A 14637-nucleotide genomic window follows, 5' to 3' on the forward strand; every position below is an offset into this window, starting at 1 on the left:
CTTTCTTTTTCTTCATCTTCTTCTTCTTCTTTTTTTTTTTTTTTGGTAAAAGCAAAAATCATTTCTAGATTTCTTTGGGTGTATTGAAAGCAGGTACTGATGTAGGTCTTTTGCAGAAATGAAGTGGCATATCTCCAAGAGCGGGGCATCCCAGTGTATGCATCCTGTATGTTAGGAATGCCAGACTTCTTCTCTTGTTTTCTTTAATATTTTATTTATCTATTTGACACAGAGAGAGAGAGAACACAAGCAGTGGAAGCAACAGGCAGAAGGAAAGGGAGAAGCAGGCTCCCTACTGAGCAAGGAGCTTGATGCAGGACTTGATCCTAGGACCCTGGGATCATGACCAGAGCCAAAGGCAGACGCCCAACCAGCTGAGCCACCCAGGCATCCCGGGCTGCTTGATCCTTAAGGGCTCTTTAGGGCCTGACCACTGGCTTCGTCTTCCTTGTCTACATCCCAAAGCGGCTGAGAGGCACTCCTAAGAGGCTGACTCCCAGGGAAGTGTTGTAACCCTGAGCAGCAGGTGCTCACTTCCTGTGCACAGGCTCACATCGGGTGGCATCTTCCCTCTGATCTGTGAGTGTCCCCAGTTCTTCAATCAGAGATAAATACCCTTGGTTTCAGGCTTCTAGCACCAGAAAATATGCAAATTTCCAGGTGGCCGGGGGGTAATCTCTCCAGGGGCCCTATAAATGTACAGCACCCCAGAACTGAGTGTATCAGTCCTTCTCGGGGAGGGAGGGCAAGATCCAAACACAATGAAGGAGGAGAAGGGTTTAGGGTCAGGCCGAGGTGATTAACCAAGGAAGCATGGGTAAGCCAAGCCCAGGGTCTCAGTTCTGCCAAAGTGCCTACTTGGCTTCTAAACTCACTCTTCAGCATGGTTAGAGCTTGGTTTGGCCCCCAGTTGTGATAACTAAAGAGGGGCCACCTTGGGAGCATTGGAAGAGGACCTTATTGGTTGGGATTGATAACAATGTTTCTCTAAAATCTCTCAAGTACGGGGGACCCCCGGGGTGGCTCAGTTGGTTAAAGCGTCCAACTCTTCATTTCAGCTCAGGTCATGATCTCAGGGTTGTGAGATTGAGCCTTGAGGTGGGCTCTACTGGGTGTGGAACCTCCTTGGGATTCCCTCTCTCTCCTCTCTGCTCCTCCCTGCCCCCCTGTGAAAAAGTTAAATTAAATTAAAATCTCTCAAGCATGGAGCCTGGTAGAGAGGGAGTAGCCCCCAACTGTTACTATTATTATGACTATTATATTTTCCTTGACTAGTAATCAGTTTCTAAACTTGCCTCCTCTCTGTTGTCTCTCACAGCATTTAAGTAGGACCTGACCCCTCTAACTTGGCTGTGAAAGGGATACCAACAACATTGTCCAATTTTTAAAAACTCTCATTATTTGTCCCAGGTCCTGTGCCAAGTGCTTTATATGTAGTGTTTTATTCCACCCATTCAAATACCCCGTGGAATAGAGGCTATTAGTAGCCTCATTTTAGACTTGAGAAAACTCTGTTTAAGTGGCTTGGCCAAGATGTCCATGTGAGTAGGTATCCGAGCTTACGTTCAGCGCTGGCTTCCAACCCGGGCTTTTTCCAGCATTTCCTTAGATGCACTGGCATTAGAAATGGGAAGTGGACCATGTTTCCAATTCTCTGGGACAGGAGTCCCTATGGCTTGGCTTTCTTTAGCATGCCCTATGGCAGAGGTTCTCAGACTACCGAGACCAGTAAAATTACGCGGGGAGGAAGATGGAGTTAGTCTCTCCCTCAATCTTTGGGGTGGGTTCTGGGAATGAATATTTTTGAAGAGCTCTCCTAGCAATGAAGCCAGACTTCAGCCTATGGGGTATTTCATTCTAGAAATAGTGGAGTATACTAACTGTGTATTATTGAAGGGATCTGTTCTTCCATAATTTGCCAAGGATGAAATACAGAGTCTCAAGACAGGAGAAGGTTTATGTTCTGGAATGCCAATGGACAATGTCAGCAAAACCATAATAATCTTCAATTCCTTTGATTACTGTTTTCCTCTCTTTATGTGTCATTTATCTACCTATCTATCTCTTATGGATCTATTCATTCAGCTATCCAACTATCTGTCTATCTATCTATCTATCATCTATCTTATTAAGTTTTTTTTGTATAGAATCTGCCTACGCACTGGTATTATCCTTTCTATCATGGGGGTGGGTTGATGCTTGGGTTCTGATGGTGAGAAATCACGGACCCTCTTTGAGAAGCAATGGCATAGGGTTAGAGATGTCCTTGGCTTGTCCTTTCCCTAACTGGGAAGTGTAGAAGCCTGGCTTTTGGGGGGGAACTGAAATGACTACTGAGAGACTGAAGCGTTAGGCCCATAGGTAGGCCCCACCCGTCTATCCTCTGCCTCCTGAATTTCTACTGAGACCAGGCCCAACCTGTTCTATCTTTTCGTTCATTCATGTCACCATTTGACCACGCCTGTAACAGGGGAACATGCATCCAGAGTTTCCTGGGTGACCCCTCGAAACAAAAACGTATCCTTCCTTGGATCAGTCCTCAGGGTCCACAAACTACTTCCTTTCAGAGGAAAGAGACTGGCACAGAGGGAGGGTAATGGAATAAAACACGGAACGGGGAAAATCCTCCAAGTTTCACTGCTCCTTTCTGTGGATCAGGGCAATCCAGGCTTGATGGTGCTAATCAACCATCTGACCTTTCATTTCCCAGGAAGCCAGACATTCAAATTCCCCTCCCTTAATTTGTACACAGGCATGCTGTTGGTCAGTGAGAGTGCGGGCATGTGAATGCACTGGGGAGCTCACTTCGCTCTCTAGCTAAATTCTCAGCCCCCTGCTATGGTGTGTATGCCAGAATTGAAATTCTGGAAATAGGTCCCAAGGTCACCAGCCAGATACATACAGAAGCATTCTTTAATAGGTCTGTATCCTTCAGTGAATGCATTTCCATTGATTTCTAATAGCCTCTTGGTGAGCTCCCTTGAAAGTCAGAGAAAGACATCTTTTCTTTCCCCCATTTTATAGCCTAGTGTCCAGTTTTTGTCTTTCTTGGTGAGAAATCAGGCAAGGGAAATGGTAAGCCCCGATCATATTTTTGCATAAAAATTGTAGGTGTTTTAAGGGGTGCCTGGGTAGCTCAGTGGGTTAAGCCTCTGCCTTCGGCTGGGGTCATGATCTCAGGGTCCTGAGATCAAGCCCCACATCTAGCTCTCTGCTCCGTGGGGAGCCTGCTTCCCCTTCTCTCTCTCTGTCTGCTGCTCTGCCTACTTGTGATCTCTCTCTCCATCAAATAAATAAATTTTTTTTTTTCAAAAAAAAATTGTAGGTGTTTTTAGTGATGTTTAAGAATTTCTGACAGTGACTGAAGGAAAAAACATTTTGCAGAATCACTAAGCAGTTTCTATAAAAAGCAGTTTCTAGTTTCTAGTTCTAGATGTTCTTAATGATAACATTTTTAATGATAACATTTCTATAAAAACAATAAGTTCTGGAAAATGAGTTCTAGAAAACCAATGAAAAATGGCTAACTCTTTACATGAAAGGACACTTTTTTTTTTCCATTAACAGTGACTATACTTTTTTTTTTTTTTTGGAGACAAATGAGCAGCTTTTGTGGTCCTCCAGTTTTGTATTTTGGAAGACGTTCCAATGCAAAAATGACGAATATTACTGCAAAGGTGGGATAATTAAATAATTGCAAAAGTCTGTGTCCAAATAGTAATATTTAAATCACCATGTTGGCCCAGACAAGGATGGTGAACATTGAGTCCTGCTCATATCTCTTGTGGTTGGAGTCAGAATAAGAAATCGAGTGGGTGTCTTGGTCAAAATTTAAAAGGAGCTAAAATTCTGCAATTAGATCAAGCCTTTTTTTTTTCTTCTGTGTTTTAAGAAGATCTCCAGGAAATAATACAATTTTGAACTCGATTGTCTTTAAAACTGAGGGGGAAAAAGGGCAGTTCTCTCCTTTGCTAAAGCATATAAAAAACAACTTCCAGATCTTACAGGGAACCCATGATCTTAAATACCAAAGGAAACCCCCTTTAACCTTTTCTTTCACTCACATGACTGTCAAACCCCAGGCACCCCATAAAGTCCTATTGCATAGCTCTTCTCGTCAGTAACAGAAAATGGAATTTAGGGCTAGTTTATAGAGTGATATTGTTGTGGAGGACAAATTACCCATGGGAAGAAGCTGTTGTGACTTCCCATTGAGTGCCATGTACATTTCTTACAAAAGGAGCTCAAGGGGTAATGAGTTCGAGTTATGCAAAAGATTTTGAGAAGGATAGAGTATTGTAGGTTCTCAGCTGGTTTGACTGTTTGTTTGTTTTTTTTTAAAGATTTTATTTATTTATTTGAGAGAGAGACAGTGAGAGAGAACATGAGCGAGGAGAACGTCAGAGGGAGAAGCAGACTCCCCATGGAGCTGGGAGCCCGATGTGGGACTCGATTCCGGGACTCCAGGATCATGACCTGAGCTGAAGGCAGTCGTCCAACCAACTGAGCCACCCAGGCGCCCCTGGTTTGACTGTTTTGAAAGAATTCAATGAATATGCCCCTTAAATTTAGCTTTTAAAAGGTCAATTCCATAAAATGCTAAATGTACTGGACATGGCCAGAAGAATCTGCTTAGTCTTAGGATAATAGAACCTAAATCTGGATGACGTTTAGAGATAATCTTGTAAAACACATACATTTTCCTGGTGAAACTGAAGATCAGAAAGAGGAAGTAATTCGATTAACATCATAAAGGGGTTCATGGCAGAACTGCAGTTCTCCTGGTTTCCCAGTTTATGTGTTCCTTCTATAGTAACTATCTAAGAAACCACACTGCCTCACCCATGTGTATGCAATGTAAAGGATTCCAAAACCATCATCCATCCATCCATCCATCCATCCATCCATGCATGATTCCTCCATCCATGATTCATCTATCCATTTAAAATAATGTTTATTAACCATCTTCTCTGTTACTACTTCTCTTCTACTAGACCCTGGGGGTGCAGGGGTCAAGAACAAAAGACACCATCTGTGTCCCCGAGAAACATGTCACACAATGTAGTGCAATGAGTACCCTGCTGAAGGGTTGCACAGTTGCCCGCAGAATGCTGAGGAATCCGATTGGAGGAAATCCAACATGGCAGCCCAGGAAATCTGAAACCTGTTCTGAGCCTGGCAGGACAGGAAGTGTGAGTCCTCCAACGTTGTTCTTTTTGAAAATTCTTTTGGCTCTTTGCGATGCTTTGCCTTTTCATATATATTTTAAAACCAGTTTCTCAAAGCCTATGGAAGCATGGATACCACTCTTTTTCTGTAAGGATGTCCCCTGTTTCATTCTTGGTTTTAGTAAACTCGAATCTTCTCTCTTTTTTTCGTGGTCAATCTCAATAAAGGCTTGTTAATCTTTTCAAAGAACCCATCATTCATTTCATGATTTACTCTACTGATTTGTTTATTCTCTTTTTATTTCCACTCTAATCTTCATTGTTTCTTTCCTTTTGCTTGCTTTGGGTTTGTTCTTCTTTTTCTAGTGTCTCAAGATGAAAGTTTAAGTTACTGAATTAAAATATATATATTTTTAATATTGGCCTTTACAGCTATAACTATCCCTCTCAACACTGTTTTCATTGCATCCATCCCATAAGCATTAGCATGTTGCGTTTTCATTTTTATTCACCTCACAGTATTTTTCAGTTTCTCTTGTGAGTTATTTGTTGACCTGCTGTTTAGTTAGAAGAGTGTTGTTTAACTTCCACATATTTACAAAAGTTTCAAATTTCTTTTGATTACCAATTACTAATTTTATTCCATCATGGCTAGAGAATATATTTTGCATGATTTCCATCCTCTTAAATTCACTGAGACTTGTTTTATGGCCTAACACATATGGCCTATCCCAGAGAATGTTCCAAGTTCACTTGAGAAGAATGTGTATTATTCTGTTGCTTTTGGGTGGAGTATTCCATTGGATGTCTGTGAGGTCTAGTGGCTAATTGTGTTCCATTTCCTTCATCTTCTAATTGTTCCACCCATTGTATAAAGTGGGAAATTGAAGTCCTTGGCTATTATTACTGAAATATCTAAATATCTATTTTTCCTTCCATTTTGTAAGGTTCTGCATCATAAATTTTGGGGCTCTGTTTTCAGCTGCTTCTATGTATATAGATGTTGTGTCTTCTTGTCGGACTGACCCTTTTAGCATCACGAAATGTCTTTCTTTGTGTCTAGATACTCCACTTTTTGAATCTTTGAATGATGCTGTCATTGAAAATTTTATCCCAGTGTGCAAGAACTGTTCCTGATCTCCTGGTCCTAATAACTTACTATATTGCTTTTTGAACCAATCGTTCAAAAGCTTGTGCACGACAACATTCAAAACTTGTTCTTGTAAAGTCATACCCTCAGGAAGAATGACTAAATCTGTTTCAAATGTCTCTGCCCTCTTTCTTTATTGATTCTGTCAGGTGACCTCCCTCTGCATCCCCAACCAGCTGGCTGAGGTTATTTCAGGCTAATTTGTTTTCCTGAAATAGTACTGTTTGTTCAAAATAAAGTATTTGAGAGAGCCTTTTTACAACATGAGAGCCTCTAAGCAGATTTAAAGATAATCCAACTCTCTCTTATCAATAAATAATTTTAGAGAAAAATAGTGTTGCCCCATATTCAGGCATACAGAGTCTCCAAGTGTATGTACTCTTGTTTTTATTCTCCTTCATAAAGAGGCTCAGTTGATAACACATCATGACTTTCCTTCTCCTTCTCTGACTTTCTGGTGCTTCACAAATTGCCCCTCCAGGTCACTGGAGGAGGACTCAGTCTTCACAAGTAGCATGTGAGTTCTAGCTAGGCATGTAGCTGGATGTCCTGGCCTCAGGAGGACATTGGCTGGGCCTCCCAATCTGCTTCCTATCCAGACTCTGTCAGATAACTGACAGACTCGGTCAGTTCCCTTCGGCATAGTCCTATTTTTCATAAAAATTAATTTTCCTCAGGACAACAAAGGGGTGTGATGCACAGAAGGTCAACATCCACCATTGTTGGGCCAAGGCTTGGTGTTGTTCATAGCGTCCTAGAATCTCAAGGCTGGCAGGACCAAAGATACTCTGGCAGAGCGTGACTAACAGATCCTTCTGTTATATTCACATGGAAATATGACTGGGACCAAAGATAGGCTTATTTTTCAATGTCTATATCCAAATGTGACTGAGATATGTACACTTAAAAAAATTGGAACATCTGGCTTTAAAATGTCCATCCAAAGCAAGAGGACCAGGGAGACTGTCAGCTATGCCCTGTATTCAGGATATCCAGTGTATTGACCTCCTATCCACTTCCAACTTCTTTCCTCACCCCAACTCTTGTTCTCCCCCTTTAAGAGATCAAAACACTGGAATGTGCAAGAATTGCCTGGATGAAAAACAAGACTGAAAGGGGAATGACACCAGTCGGTAGATATCTAGGAACCCGAAAGTTGGAAGAGCATGTAAGCTTTGCTTGCATGACCCCAAAAGATAAAATTGGGGCTAACAGAGATCCTGGAGATTCAGATTTGTTTTAGACAAGTTTTCTGTTGGGCAAAGATTGTCCAGAGAAATAATGGTCTGCTTTGGGAAGTCATAGCTCCCTGTTCCTGGAGATGTTAAAATATAACCTTGATGATCCATTGCTAACTTATTATTTCACAGTATATATGGAACTGTGTTGATGTGAAGAGCTCAGACAGGGTCTGTACTCTCATGGAGCTTCCATTTTAGCAGGCTGGAGGATGTAGACCATAAACAAAAACAAATTATTTTAATAGTGTAGTTTATGATGCATGCTAGAAAGGATGGAGACAGGACTCTCTGGTAGAGAACGAAAGGGGTCCCGACTTCCACCACTTCCAGGATGGTGTTGATGGGAACCGGACACCACTTTGGGTGTTTGTTTCCTAATGATTCTGGGACAGTGACTCTATTACTCAACAATGGGAATTTCTTGATTACTGTGCTGCCCAGGAATTCAAGATGACCCAGGGAATTTTGGGCCCAGTTACCTGGAAATTTTGTGTAGTGCAATACAGAGCTCTGAATGTCACCTCTTGACACAAGAGAGCCAACTCCCTGAAATCAGCAGGAATCTTGTTTGTTGCCTGTTTTTAGGTTGGACTTTACTACTGATTTTGGCCAAAGTTTGTCTTGTTGATTTTTAGCAGAAGAGTCTGATGAAAAGAACTGGCCTGCTACCTAGATTTCTTTTAAAAATCCCCTTCCAAAGTCTGTCCTGGACTCGGGCCTTTTTGGTTCCATCATCCACAGCTGGTGTTGGAGAGGTAGAGATGAGGGTGTATTCATATATATATGTCATCTTACCCATATTCTTAGTTTGGCCCAAAGAAGGGTTTTTGTTTGTTTGGGTTTTGGGGTTTTTGCTTTTATTTTATTTTATTTTTTTAAAATTAAATTAAATTTATTTATTTATTTTGAGCCAACATTTAAAATGGGGCATTTTACTTAAAAATCCAGACTTTTGGTGTTGTTTAGAAAAATGGAAGATCTGCCCCCAAATGCCCACATTCCCATGTGGTCCTATCAGCGAGAGACATATAGCAACAGTGTCCTTGGGACAGCCCCCTTTCGTTCTTATTCAGTCCAGTTCACTCATTTCTGCGAACTGCTCGGCTCCTGGAGCCAAGGTTTTGATTCCTGATCCGTGCATTTCTGAGCCTGGAGAGTGGAAATGTTGTTTAATGATGAATCCTTTATGACCCTGTCATATTGTCACTTTGAAAAGAAAGACTATCATTGAACCTTAGACTCTCAGAGCTGAAAAGGTCTTTAAAGAACCACTCTCCAATCCAGCCCAAATCCCTGCTGAATTCAAGGGGAAACTGAAGCCCAACGAGGAGAATACTTGCCCACAGTCACACACTGAGTTGGTGACATCAGCGAGGCTCCATGGGGAGTTGCCCATACACTGAAATCCCATGGTAACCATTAAATTTAATTGAATCCAAACCAATTTAAGAACAGATTTCCATACTGGAAGGATTTTTCCCCCCCTTTCTCAAATGCATTCGAAATGAGTAAAGAAAGGGAAAGAAGGAAATGCTGTGTTCTTTGTCAGGCCCATGTGAATTTTGTTCCCAACCTGAAAAACAACCTCCTGGATAAAAATATCTGAATGTCTCATCTTAATCATTATCTTGATTTGCACTTCACATTTAATCTAGAAACCCCCCAAACAATCTTAATCCCTTTGGCAAAGATCTCGAGGGTGCCCATGCCATAAAGATATTAAGATCTCTTCAAGTCTTCTCCGGTGCTGGAAAGGAAGAGACTCGTAGTGTTCTATATAATGTTAGTGTTCGTTAAAATGGGGAATGTTCTTTGTATATAGAGGGTGTCCTTGGACTTTGGACTCAGCCTTCATTGTCGGGCTTTGGTAAATGAGAGCAAGAATATGGCTGTTCCTGGGACCCTGGGTGGCTCCGTTGGTTAAGCAACTGCCTTCGGCTCAGGTTATGATCCTGGAGACGCAGGATCGAGTCCTGCATCAGGCTCCCTGCTCAGTGGGAGTCTGCTTTTCCCTCTGACCCTCTCTCCTCTCATACTCTCTGTCTCTTTCTCCCTCTCAAATAAATAAATAAAATCTTAATAAGAAAAAAAAGAATATGGTTATTCCTGATACCTCCCTAATGAAGACAGAATTTCTAGAGGGAAAAGGTGAAATTCCAGGAGACTGAGTAATGCTGAATGCCATGAATAATAATGACAGGGGTGCCTGGGTGGCTCCGTCAGTTAAGTATTGGCTCTTGATTTCGGCCCAGGTCATGATCTCAGCGAGTGAGATCGAGCCCCACATTGGGCTCTGTGTTGGGTGTGGAGTCTGTATAGGATTCTCTCTCTCCCTCTCCTTCTGCCTCTCCCCACCATTTCATTACACTCTCCCCATCCCCCTCAAAAAATAAAATAACATAAAAATAAATAAAGACAAGTAACAAATTTTTTTTTTTTTAAAAAGCTACATTTGTGAGCATTTACCAAGTATCAGACCCTGTTCTGAGAAAGTCCCATCTATTCCCATAATTAGTCCTCGTACCAACCCAGTGAGCGAGGGTCTTTGATTATTCCCATTTTACAGATGAGGACACTGAGGCACCAAGAGGCTAAGGGACTTGTCCAGGGCCTCAAAAACAAATGTGTTAGAACTGGGATGTAGGACCCCGGCTCCAGTGCCCAAGTGTTTCATTAATACTTTTTTTTTTTTTTTCCAGAGGCAAAAATGCACATTTCTGAAATTTTTCTCTTATGTGGAGTATATTAAGTCTCAGCTCTCTAGATCTATGCTGCCCAGTATGGTAGCCACTAGCATCCTGCAACTATTTAAATTGAAAAATAATTAAAAATTACAGGGTGTCTGGGTGGCTCAGTTGGTTAAGCAGCTGCCTTCAGCTAAGGTCATGACCTTAGGGTCCTGGGATTGAGCCCCACATGGAACTCCCTGCTCAGCAGGGAGCCTGCTTCTCCCTCTCCCTCTGCCTGCTGCTCTGCCTAGTTGTGCACTCTCTCTATCTCTCTGTCAAATAAATAGTCTCTTAAAAATGACATAAAATTAAAAATTCAGTCCTCTGTCACACAGAGCACATTTCCTAAGCTCAGACGCACGGGCAGCTAATGCCCACCCTGTTGGACATGCAGATGTAGAACATTTTCACCATGACAGAAAGTTCTTTTGGGTGGCCCTGTTATAGATGAAGATTTGAAATTCAGAGAGGCAAAGGAACTTGTCCAAAGACACGCAGCAAGACCCAGAATTTGAAAACGCCAATCACGATGCCACGCCTTGGTCTTTTCTTTGGTCCTTTGTTGCCTACCCACAGCGTGTCTCCTCTGTGTCTCTGCAATGAGATTTAAGTTCACCAGGGGCAAGCAGCACATCTTGAATTTTAGACCACACTCCAGCCTCCCAACCTTACCCCTACTTTCAGTGCTGAGCACACAGTAGGGCCTCCACAAAGTGTCTTGCATTTCCTTTTCTGCTCTTTGCATTCAGAATGACTGTGGGTGTTCTGGCAAGGATCAAGCCTCAAGTTGGAAGTAAGATGTGTTACTATAGTTTTTTTAGGAGCTGGTCAACTTAACGGAGTAAGGCATAGAGATGGTTTTTATTTGAAAGCCTCCAAGGGCCAGTATGCGGAGTCAGTAGAGAGGGAGTGAGCAGACCTGGACTGTTTACCTTTCTCGAGGTGAGAGCGGGGGTAGGGCGCGTGGAGACCTGGGCCTTCAGGACCTGAGCAGTAACTGGGTCTTGTAAGAATCTTAACTAGAGGTTTAGTTAGGAGTAGGGGCCCTGGAGACTTGAGAGGTCTGGGCTGCTCCTCCAGCTTCAGCAGGGGACGGCTGGGTCAGCTCGGATTTATGCAACCTCTGAGCTGTGTTTCATAATCGGTAAGGTGGAGTTTGACCTCCCAGGGTCAGGAAGCATCTCTGAGATAATCCTGTGAAGGACAGCAAGGACCCTGGCCTCATACTTGATAGCCAGTTATTTTCATGACCTCATTGTAAACTCCTTATCAGTGTCACTCTCATAGACCACAAACTCTTTAAGGGCAGGGCCCGTGTCCACCTCGCTCCCTGCTGTATTCCTAGCCCCACAGCAGGTGTTCAGTAAATATCTGTGGAAACAATGAAGGGTGATCTTAGTCTAAAAAATTCTGTATTATCAGGACACTTGAAGGTGTGTAGTTCAATTTGTCCAGATGCATAAATCACCAGTTATAACATCCTTGTCAAGCAGTTGTCTGTGCGCTGCTTGAATACTTCCAGTGATGGGGAAGTTACTACCTCACAAGCACGTTTCTTTTCAACGTGAACCTCTCTGTTGGTCTTGAGGGTAATCACACAGGTCTGGCTGAGCCCCAGATAGGACATGTCATGTTCCTCAAATGCACCCTGCTGTGTCGCCCAGCGACCCAAATCTCTTTGCCATTGTAGGAACAGGGCCGGACAAAGGAAGTCTCCAGCCAGCTCGGTGGAGTTTCATGGCTATCACTGGGGGAGGGGAGAGAGGTAGAAAAATGAACCTAGAGACTCTGGCTATAAAACACATTACCTGCATTTATGGTCCTTGTGCCCCAAGGCCTGGGATAAAGTGAAGAAGGAAAAACATTCCACTCTGGCTCTCAGTGACCCCTAAAAGAAACCCCCCATGGAGTCATTTAGGATAGTAATTTGAGTATAAACTCAAGCATGCGTTCCGAGCCTTCCCTTCATAAACGCAGGAGCCTCACGAAGATCTGCACCAAATTGCTTGAAAATGTGGCCCAGAACCCTTCCAGATGAGGGCTGGGCTCAGAGAAATAAAAAGTAAGGAGCATGTTGCTATGGCATTAAAATCAAGGGAGTATGCATGAACCTCAAACTGTGCACAGAAAATATGTTCTTTCTGTATGCTATGCCCATGAAAAGCTAAGCCAGCAAAAGTCATTAAAGTGTCAGACAGGGAGCTGGGTGGGAGAAACACATGTTTAAAAGTAAACATATAACCCTGTGATAATTGTGCTCCCTAAAAAGCTAAAGATGATGTAGAGAAAGAAAAAAGAACTGGAATTAAAGAGAAAGTCAGAGAGAACGGGGCTGCATGGGTCTTCCCATTGTCTTTATGCTTTGAGGACATAGCACCATCATCCATTCATTTGTTGGAGCTAAGGGCCTGAGAACCACCCCTGATTCTTCCTCTCACTGGTTCTCTGCATTGAATCAGCCAGCAAGTCCTGAATCCTGACGTATCTTCAAAATATTAGGTTGGATCTTATGAAGTTGCCAATGTTAGATCTTCTTTGGCCTACAGAAAATGGTAATTCCATATGACTCAACATAATTAATTTCATATCGGCTCTTTTGTCCATGGTCATCATTACTATCCTGGTTCAAGCCACCATCATCGCTTGCCTAGACTGTCGTGATATTCCCACTTTCATCTTCTTCCAGTCCTTTATTCCTACATTAGAGATTAAATTAGACCACATCAATCCCCTACTTAAAATACTTTAGTGTGTTAAAAGACCTGGACACTGAAAACTATAAAACATTGCTGCAAGAAATTTTTAAAAATCTAAATAATTGGAGAGATATACCATGTTCATGGGTCAGAAGTCTCAATATTCTCCTTTCAAGTTGATTTCTAGACCTATGGATAGAGTTAATACAATCCCAATCGAAACTCCAGCAGATTTAAATTTTGTAGAAAATGACAAGGGAATTTTCAAATTCATATGAAAATGTAGAGGATCTAGAAGAGCCAAAACAACTATGCAAAAGGACAAAATAAAGGACTAACATTACTTGATTGTAAGACATCTTTATAAAGCTACAGTAAACAGGAAAAGCAGTTTGGCTTAAGACAGAAAGTAGATGAATGATGGCCTACCTGGGTGGCTCAGTCAGTTAAGCACCTGCCTTTGGCTCAGGTCATGATCCCAGGGTCCTGAAATCGAGCCCCACATCAGGCTCCCTGCTCAGGGGAAAGCCTGCTTCTCCCTCTCCCTTTATCTGCAGCTGTCCCTGCTTGTGCGGATGCACTCGGTCTCTCTCTCTCTTTGTGTCAAATAAATAAAATCTTGGAAAAAAAAAAGACAACAGATGAGTGGAACAGATAAGAGAATGCAAAAATAGACCTACAGAACATGGACAATTGACTTTTGACAAAAGTGTTAAAGCAATTCGGTTGAAAGAAAAGTCTAGTCTTTTTAACAAATGGTGAAAAAAAGAAAGCATAGTCTTTTCAACAAATGGTGGTAAACAATTGAACAGCCATATACAAATTAAAAAACAAACATACAAACAAAACGCAAACCAAAACTCTGACCTGTGCTTTACAACCTAATAAAAAGTTTAACTCAAACTGAATTCTAGACCTATATGTAAAAAGCAAAACTGTAAAACATCTAGAGAAAATAGGTTAAAGATTTTTTTGACTGTAAGTTAGTCAAAGATTTTATTGATTTGATACCAAAAACATGATCCATAAAATAACAGACAGGATTTCATCAGAGTTTAAAAGTTTTGCTCTTCAGAAGACACTGTTGAGCAAATGAAAAGATAAGATACATAGTGGGAGAAAAGATTTGAAAAGTACTTGTATCCAGAGTACACACACACACACACACACACACACACGTATGCACGTACTCATATACTTACACACCCCCAAAACTCAATAATAAGAAAACAGTTGGGACACCTGGATGGCTCAGCCAGCTCAATATCCAATTCTTGGTTTTGGCTCAGGTCATGATCTCAGGGTCATGAGATTAAGTCTTGCTTCGGGCTCACTCATTGGGAAGTCTGCTTGAGAGTCTCTCCCTCTCCCTCTACCCTTCTCCCTACTCAGAGGCTCTCTCTCTCTCTAAAATAAATAAAAAATTTTCAGGGGTTATTTATCCATTTAAGAGAGAGAGCCGAGCGAATGAGAGAGAATGTGAGTTGGGGGAGGGGCAGAGGGAGAGGGAGAAACAGGTTCCCCACTGAGCAGGGACCCCTATGCAGGGCTTGATCTCAGGACTCTGGGATCGTGACCTGAGCAAAAGGTAGATGCTTAACTAACTGAGCCACCCAGGCACCCCTAAGTAAATAAATCTTAAAAAAAAACCCA

The sequence above is a fragment of the Mustela erminea genome, chromosome 19, assembly GCF_009829155.1.
Source record: "Mustela erminea isolate mMusErm1 chromosome 19, mMusErm1.Pri, whole genome shotgun sequence".
Classification (NCBI taxonomy): domain Eukaryota; kingdom Metazoa; phylum Chordata; class Mammalia; order Carnivora; family Mustelidae; genus Mustela; species Mustela erminea.